The following is an 8653-nucleotide window of genomic DNA, read 5'->3' on the forward strand; positions in this document are numbered from 1 at the left end:
CCAGCCCAGGAGTTTAGTGGGGAAAACCCCAACAAAACAGCCTCAGCGGAGCCTTCAAACTACCCACTGTCAGCGGGAGTGGCCAATGCCAAAAACATTGCAAGAGAAGGGGAGGGAAAAGGGGGGAGTAGGTGGTGGTTGTAGTAAATGGCTCTATTAGGTGTAAAGAATGTGTCCTTCTCCAACCGAGGAGGACTCGCTCTTGGCAAAGGCTGTTGGGCAAAGGCTCTTGGACCAGCCTGTGACTGGCCTGGGGGAGGAAAAAAACACCATGCAGCTTTTTTCTTTCTCCCCCCCCCTTATCCCCACAAATGGACGTCTCCGATGGATGTCGGTTATTAGGAAGGGTATGTTTTTCATGCCCCCTGCCTGGCCATGGGACTGCTCCTAATTATCCCAAAATTCAGCAGCCATTTCCCCATCCTAGGGATGGGGTTTCTGTTCATTCCAGGAAGACCTGAACCCTATATTGAACAATCCACCTTCCAGACCCCAGGTCCTGCTGTGTTTCCTCACTGTGGGGATGGAGGTCCAGGACGCAGGATCGGTTTTAGGGACAGAGCCCCCCTTCCCTGGGAGTGGCCAGCCACACTGTCTTCCCTCATACGTTCTCATGTATCCTCACTGGATGCTCTCTTTCGGCACGTGGACATTAGAGATTGCATAATTTATTTTTTGGCCCCCGCAGACACAATAATGGCATTTTCTCCCACTTATAGAGTGCATCTCCACATCTACCAGGGTCAGAGGGTCAGGGAGAGAGACCTGCAATTAGAAGGGGGGCCTGAAGGTCATCCAGTGTGGCTCTTGACTGGTGCAGGAAGACCAAGGAAAGCACCACAGAAAGGCTGCTGGGTAGCAACCCCTTGAAGGCCTCCAGCCAAGGGGAGACCCCACCTCCTCTGGGGGTTGGTGCAGATGTTGACATGAGGGCAGATGACAGATGCCCCCCCCCATCAGATGCAAGGAGAGCTGTTCTGGGGCACTCCAAGGACATCTCCTCAGACCCACATTCTAGAGATCGGTGGGCTGGCAAGAGCCTTCTGTTAGGACTGACCAAGTAGAAGTTGGTTTGGGGAAGATGGCCCTTGAGCCAAAAACCAAACAGCCCCTCTCCTTTCCTAGGAAAATCTGAAGCTGGGTCAGGTAGGGTCTGAGCTGCATTCATGGTGTTTCAAGTGTTCATTTTGATTGATTTATTCATTCATTTGGAGAATTATCAAATGTATTGGCTGCCCATCTTCCCTCATGGCTTCCTGGGCAGCTTACAACCTCTTCCAGAAGATTGCCCCGTCTTGCTTTGAGTTAACCTTGTTTTTTATTTGGGCAGTTTAGTTGGTGGTGGGAATTTTGCCCGCTTCCTCAAGAATCAGAGAATCAGAGTTTATTGACACTGATCTGCAGTACAAATCAAGATTAAGGAAAAGGGCAAAGAGAAGGGCTGATTCAGAACACAAAAACTAAATGCATTGGCACAGTTTAAACACACAAAACCCAGCAACCTCCCTCAGCTTCCATCTAGGAGAGAAGTTAACGTTTCACATGATCTCGATTCCACCCTTCTGTAGACGCAGCCTGGGACTTTGGCAGCTGCTCCACACAGTGGACTCCTGGATCCTTCTCACAGTTGCTACTATTGTAATGTGACCAGACGTCCCGCTTTTGGCGGGACACCCCTGCTTTTCAATGCATTTTCCCGCGTCCCGCCCGCCTTTTTAAAAGGCACGCTTTTTTTGGGGCTCGCAGCTCCCGCCCATCAGCTGCTAGCTTGCTGGGCTGGCTCATTGTTCTGTTCTCTATCCTACCGATGAGCCAGCCCAGCAAGCTAGCAGCTGATGGGCGGGAGCTGCGAGCGCCAAAAAAAGCGTGCTTTTACCTACCTACAAATTTAAGCCAGCCCAGCCTGCCGCTCACTGATTGGATTGGCCTGGACTCCAGCCAATCAGTGAGCTGGCTGGGATGGGAAATTTTCAGCACGCCTGCGCCAGTCTCCATTTCCTTTCGCCAAAAGACGAAAGAGGTTGCAGCTGCGCTGACTGGTGAGTACTAAGAGCTGCGAGCGAATGGTGTGAGATCGCCGCCCGGTAGCCGCCAGAAGCCGCTCCCGGCCGCGGGCCCCTGCCCTGCCGCGTCCAGCGTGTCTTCAACAGCAAGCGGGTTGCCCGCCCGCCTAGCTGCGTTGCCCACACGCGCGGGGATTCAAGAAATCCGGCTGGATACTTTGAATCCCCGCGTGTGTGGGCAACGCAGCTAGGCGGGGGGGGGGGGAGCTTCGCTTGAGATGACCATGCTATGCCCTCCATAGCCTGGTCATCCCAAGCAGAGCCCGCCTAGCTGCGTTGCCCACACGTGCGGGGATTCAAGAAATCCGGCTGGATACTTTGAATCCCTGCGCGTGTGGGCAACGCAGCTAGGCGGGGGGGGGGGGAGCTTCGCTTGAGATGACCATGCTATGCCCTCCATAGCCTGGTCATCCCAAGCAGAGCCCGCCTAGCTGCGTTGCCCACACGTGCGGGGATTCAAGAAATCCGGCTGGATACTTTGAATCCCCGCGCGTGTGGGCAACGCAGCTAGGCGGGGGGGGGGACTCCGCTTGGGATGCCGGGTCATGCTGTTGAAGACGCGCTGGACACAGCAGGGCAGGGGCCCGCGGCCGTGAGCAGAGCCAGCCACTGCTCCCAGTTGGGACCGGACGCCCTTAACTTAGCAACCCTGCATTGCTCGTAATCTTGAGGCTCCACGCGAAAGGGCCGAACGCGGAGGAAAGGAAGGTGCGTCGGGCATCCAGATCGCAGCGAGGAGAAGGAGGAGGAAGGTATTTATTATACTTGTATTTATTATACTTTGGATTTGGTCTGCATCAACCTGCCGCCTCCCCTCACCAGGCAAATTGCGGTAAAAACTCTGGGTGAGTCTCGGCAGAGAGCTTGGCGGGCAGCTGGCTGGACTTCTAAGAGGTGGGGGGGAGGAGGCAGTGGAAGAAGCAGCAGCTCCTTGAAATGGGGGGGGCAGGCCTTTCTCCATTCAACAGATCCAATATACAGAGTTTTATTTTTTGGCCCTAAAAATATTGTCACTGAGGATGACAGAAATTTCTTCATCATTGCTATTGGCCTCAAGTAGCAAATAATTAAACATGGTTTTTAGTGTACTTAGTTAGCTATCTGCTTTTTAACATTACATGGTATCAGTTTCAAGAATGCATGCAATCCTGAAAATTTGTAACAAACTTGTTGAAGGGCCTATGAAATATTTTTTAGTTTAGTGTAGAATAAGTATTCTTAATAAAAGAAAAAGTCATTTTTATTTAATCAATTGCATTCCTGTTTATAATGGCATTAATTAACTAAACTGGAAATAAATCTATGTTTTGCTAGAGTTTTAAAATTAAAAAACCTTACATTTTGTTGCTATTATTTTAATCAGAGTTTTGCCAAGTGAAATTATATAATGGTTCCTCATGTCTCTGTAATTTTCTAAATCTCATCCAGAAGTACCACAGAATCTGGCATTTTCAGCAGAATGATGCTGATGCTAATAAAACATCCTGATTTTTGGTGAAAGGATGGAAAGAGGAAGGAAGGAGGAAGAGAGATCTAAAGAGCAGAAAGACAGAAGGCAGATAGGCAAGAGGAAGGAAGGAAGGAGAAAGAATGGAAAGGAAGGAAGGCTAGAAGGAAGAAAGAGGGAGGGAGGGAGGGAGGGAGGGAAGGAAGGTGAAAGGAGGAAGGAAGGAAGGGTACTTCCACTTGTAGGCCTGGGACTGAATGCAGGAGGAGTCTCTCCGTAGGATCAGCTGCTCCTCTGATCATGGTCTATGAAAATGTTACTGCCTGCCTGATGCAAATTTAGACAGATGGTGCTTTGGGCTGCCCCTCAAATCCCCCCCTTACTCCTCCCCCTGTAGAATTCAGCCCCCTGAGTTTTGCCTTTGAGGGGCATGTGTGGTTATGGCGGATGGCAGAGTCAGCTGGAGGTTGAGAGGGGATTGGGGGCTTTTGTCCGCCTGTGGAGTTCTCCCCATGGACAGGATGGGATGTTGGCATGAAAGGGATCCGGGCACAATCTCACCTGTTCCAAATAAAGTTGCCTTTTGCAATTGGCTACCGGTAATCCTCGGCTTACGACCAGGATTGATCCCCCAATTTCTGTTGCTAAGGGAGACATTTGTTAAATGATTTTTGCCTCATTTTGCGACCTTTTATTGCCACGTTAAGTGAATCATGGTGGTTGTTAAGTCAGGAACATGGCTGTTTAGTGACCAAAATTACAATGGCATTGAAAAAAGTGACTGATGACCATTTTTCACACTTAGTGACCATTTTCACACTTAGCGACCGTTGTGGCATCCTCATGGTTACGCGATCAAAATGTTGATGTTTGGCAACAGATTCGTATTTCTGATGATAGTTTGAAATGGTGACAGTATAAATTATTGCTGCTGTAATACTTAACAATGGTTTTTAAGGATTTCTTTTATTTATAGAATACCTTTTTTATTATTTTGGGGGGATTTTTACTTTTAAATTGTTTATAAAATGTATTTACTACAAGAAATGTTCCTTTTTGCAAATGTGATCTTTGCAAATCTTTGTGATGCAATATGTTCAGACCAGGTTTATGTGTCTCAAAGTGGCTGCTATTCTATGGGCAGGCCAGGTTGGTGCAAGGCAGCTTTGCCAGATTTGGTGTGTTTCACCCTCATTGAATTTTATATCGTATAAAGAATAGAAGGAGGAAGGAAGAGAAAAAAGGAGGAAGGGAGTGAGTGAGGAAAGAAGAGGATGGAAGGAGGGAGGAAGGAAGGAAGAGAGGGAAAGAGCAGAAGACAGATAAGGTGAAGGTAGATAAGCAAGAGGAATGAAGGAAGAAGTGAGGAGTCTCGAGGAGGGGGAAAACATTTAGTGACCAAAGTTACAATGGCATTGAAAAAAGTGACTGATGACCATTTTTCACACTTAGCGACCGTTGCGACCATTTTTCACACTTAGCGACCAAGAATGGAAGCCAGACGCAGCAGTGAGATAACATTTGCAGTCCAGTATTAAAGTTCCCGTTTTCTAGGCTAGGAAACAACTAATTTCTGACAGTATACAATAACATAAGCAGAAGCCAATATTGATTCGCATTGATTCATATACTCCTTCAGGGTGATGGTGGAAATGCTGCCACTTTCCTGAATTGATTGGGCAATTACTGTTACTGAGAATCAGAAGTTTATTGACATCTTTGGTGTGCAAATAAAATTAAGGGCAAACACAGATTAAACAAACCAAAACTGACTGCAAACATGCACTTAAATATGGGGAAACCAGCAAACACTCTCATGTTCAACCAAGTATTTATTCAGTTGCATAAATCCTTTTGCCCTTGCTGATGCCATGCCAGCCGTCCCTCAGTTCAGCTCTGCCGCGCATGAGCATGCGCCTCCCACCGGCCAGCTGCTCTTCAGGTTTCTGCCGGGCATGTGCAGGGGGTGGGAGCATGCGGGGGGGGTGTCCACGTGCGTATGCAGGGTGAAATGCATGGGGGCCCGTCTGTGGGGATGCATGCACATGCAGGGGGGCAGGGCGCATGCACGGGGGCTGCACAAGCATTGCGTTTTGGAGGTTCACACGACGCACGCATGCCTTCATACACCTGGATGCGCTCTTTGGGCACTCGGTCTGGAGAAGGTCAGTCATCACTGGCCTAGGGTCTCCTGCTTGAGCAGGGGGTTGGACTAGAAGACCTCCGGGGTCCCTTTGCAGCTCTAGTCTGATTGAGATTGACATGTTGCATATAACAAAGAAACTCTTTCTATACCCATCTAAGCTCTGTCCTGTCCTGAGCGTGAAGCTCTCGTTTCCACAGAAATAAACGCCTGAAAATCCACTTCCTTGTTCCGGGTGATTCGTTGGCCATCCCCTTGAGCCCAGCTGAGGTTGACCCAACAGGGTCGTTGCAGAACAAGCTTCTGGTTCCAAGAAACTGAATTAAAAGACTAAGTCACCCCCCCCCATAGAGGGAGAAAGACAGCCCCCTCTAAAGCCTCTCTCTCTCTTGCTAGGGGTGAAAAGGTTTGCAATGGTTGAGTCTCGATTTAAGAGAGTGGGAAGAAATATCCATCTGGCTGAGTTCCAAGCTGGGAGGAAGATCCTGGAAACATGGGGACTGATTTGAAAGATGGAGAACAAGAACATGCATTATATCGGCTGCTGTCAGATTCCCGTGGGGCAACGTAAGAGTTCTATAGGGGCCATAGCTGGCTCTCCAAGGTTAGGACAAATCCTAGGTGTTTGTCTGAGCTAAGTTTGGTTGAAGTTTGGACTGCTCTGAGTTGATGCAACCAAGGGGACTCGTGTTCTAAAAGGCCATTGGGCAATTCCTATTGTGGCTTAAGGGCTTCCGTCCTGTTTTGGCTCTTGGGTGAGGGTATTTGCTTATGAATAGAGCTATCTAGATACTTGTCTTCTTTCAATAAGCTCTTTATCTCTTAAGTGCTATGGGCTATTAAGGAAAGTGGGGTTTGATTTCTGCCTCTAAAAAAACATGTCTCTCTTTGGGAAATATAATAATCCGCCTTTTTAACATATTCCTCAGAATATTTCATTCTTCTAGGGGGGCCTGTGTGGCTTCCTGTAAAATGCTCTGGGGACTGTTGGGCAAATACCAGCTTAAAAGCAGCTAATGAGGTGGCTGTCGTGATCTCTCTTCTTATCTCTCCTGGGTATTTAGTCTGCCTTTCCTTATTCCGTTTGTTGAAGGGATGATCCCGGTGGGGATTCAGTGGCATGAAGATATCTGGGTGTTTTTAAAATTTTCTTTGCCAGGGGCTCAGTTTCTGCGTTTCCATTCTTGGTATGGTCAGGCTGGGTTTTTAGCAATCTTTCGCTAGGTTGCATATTTTTTTCTGAATGGAAACATCGTTTCCCAGATTTGACCAGTTATGGATAGTTTAGAGGGATTTCCTAATTCTTTAGGGGATTATTTCCCCTCCTCCTGTCAGGCCCGCAGCCATCTTTCCTTTTGGATCTCAGGCCTGCCACCCTTTCCATTATCCTTCTAGGCATTTTCTCTGGTGGGGAAAGGGGAGGGGGGATTGTACGGAGTGAGATGATATGTGGCCATAACAACATTCTTTCTAGAAAGCCAAGGTCATCCTTAATAAATTGGAACTTTGAGGAATCCTTTGCCTCAGAGTCTGATTTACTTTTGGATGCTATTTGGAACCCTGACATTAACCCCAATCGCTATTAAAAGGCTTCACCAAATTCCAGGGTGCTCTCCAGGATCCTGAGCCACAGCACCGACCTGAACCCGGGTGCTGTGAAGACTCAGGGGAGGTGGAGGAAGAGAAGAAGCCCACAGAGGGAGCAGGAGAGGACAGAATCTTTTGTCCAGACCATCTATTCACCTTCCGAAGTCTTGATCGAAGCCGAGGAGGCCGCCGAGAGGGAACGCCAGCTGGGAGCCAGGCGTAAAGAGCTGACTTCTGGGCGAATCTCACAGGCAGACCTGACCCTGAAGGACGAAGCCTCCCCTAAGGAGAGGCTGCTGAAACCACAGATGGGTGTGAGGTAAGCCTTGACCCACGAGTGAAGGAGACCAATGCAGACGCCAATTGAGCCCTCCGAAGATTGGGGACTCCCACCGCCTTCACACGGTCAGTAACTGCCCAGCCTTCCAGATCAATTCGCAGAAATATTTATTTTATTTCTTTTAAAAAACACAAATATTTGATCATTCGTCAATCATTAAAACATTGAAGTACAATATTTTTTGTATGCCCCTCCCTCCCTCCACCCACCCAACCCCCCTCCTCCTTCCCCCCCCCCCGGCTTCCCAGAACCCGTACACGGTATGGATTTTTAACTAACCCAGTCTAAAATCTATTGAGAAAAAAGAAATAAAGAAATTAATGACATTCTACATTGACCTTAGCTTCTTCTTACTGAACTAACTTTAAACAGTTTAAATCATTTCTGATCTTAAGCATAGGCTAACTGGAATTTCTTGGTCCCGTATTTATTTTGTATATAGTCAATCCATTTTTTCCAGTCTCGTTTATATCTCTCATTTGAGTGATCTTTAAGATATGCCGATATTTTAGCCATCTCGGCTAAGTTTGTGACTTTCAATGTCCATTCTTGGTTTGTAGGCAAGTCTTCCTTCTTCCAGTATTGCGCCACCAACAATCTAGCTGCAGTTATTAGGTGCAGAACCAAGTTAGTCTCTACCACTGTAAAGTCCGTACATATACCTAGTAAAAATAACTGAGGAATAAAGTTTATCCTTCTTTTAAAAATATTTTGCATAACCCACCATATTTTTATCCAGAATGCCTTAACCTTTTGGCAGGTCCACCATATATGATAATATGTAGCATCGAGAGAACCACACCTCCAACATTTAGGCTGTACATTCGGATACATAGAAGCCTTCCAGATCTATTCGGACAGCTAACTCTGAGTGGGCCGAGCTCTTGCCTTGGCGCCAAGTTTCCCAGGTGGACTCTGCCCCAACCAATGTTCACCTTCCCGGGTTGAGACCCCGTAGCACCCCGGAGTGGCTCCTTCCATACAGTGAAAAGCAGGTCAACCCACAAGCTCACTGCCGGAATGGGACCAATGGGAAGCCCCTGTTAGCCAAGGGGAAATTAAATTATTTTATT

The 8653-nt window shown here is 47.8% G+C and overlaps 1 protein-coding gene across 1 annotated transcript in view; it reads right to left on the reverse strand.

Moving 5' to 3' along the window:
• LOC116511835 (C-type lectin lectoxin-Thr1-like) overlaps positions 1–8653 on the reverse strand; it is a 195629-nt gene that overhangs the window by 166106 nt on the left and 20870 nt on the right. The window lies entirely within an intron of this gene.

This window comes from Thamnophis elegans, chromosome 7, assembly GCF_009769535.1.
Source record: "Thamnophis elegans isolate rThaEle1 chromosome 7, rThaEle1.pri, whole genome shotgun sequence".
NCBI lineage: Eukaryota > Metazoa > Chordata > Lepidosauria > Squamata > Colubridae > Thamnophis > Thamnophis elegans.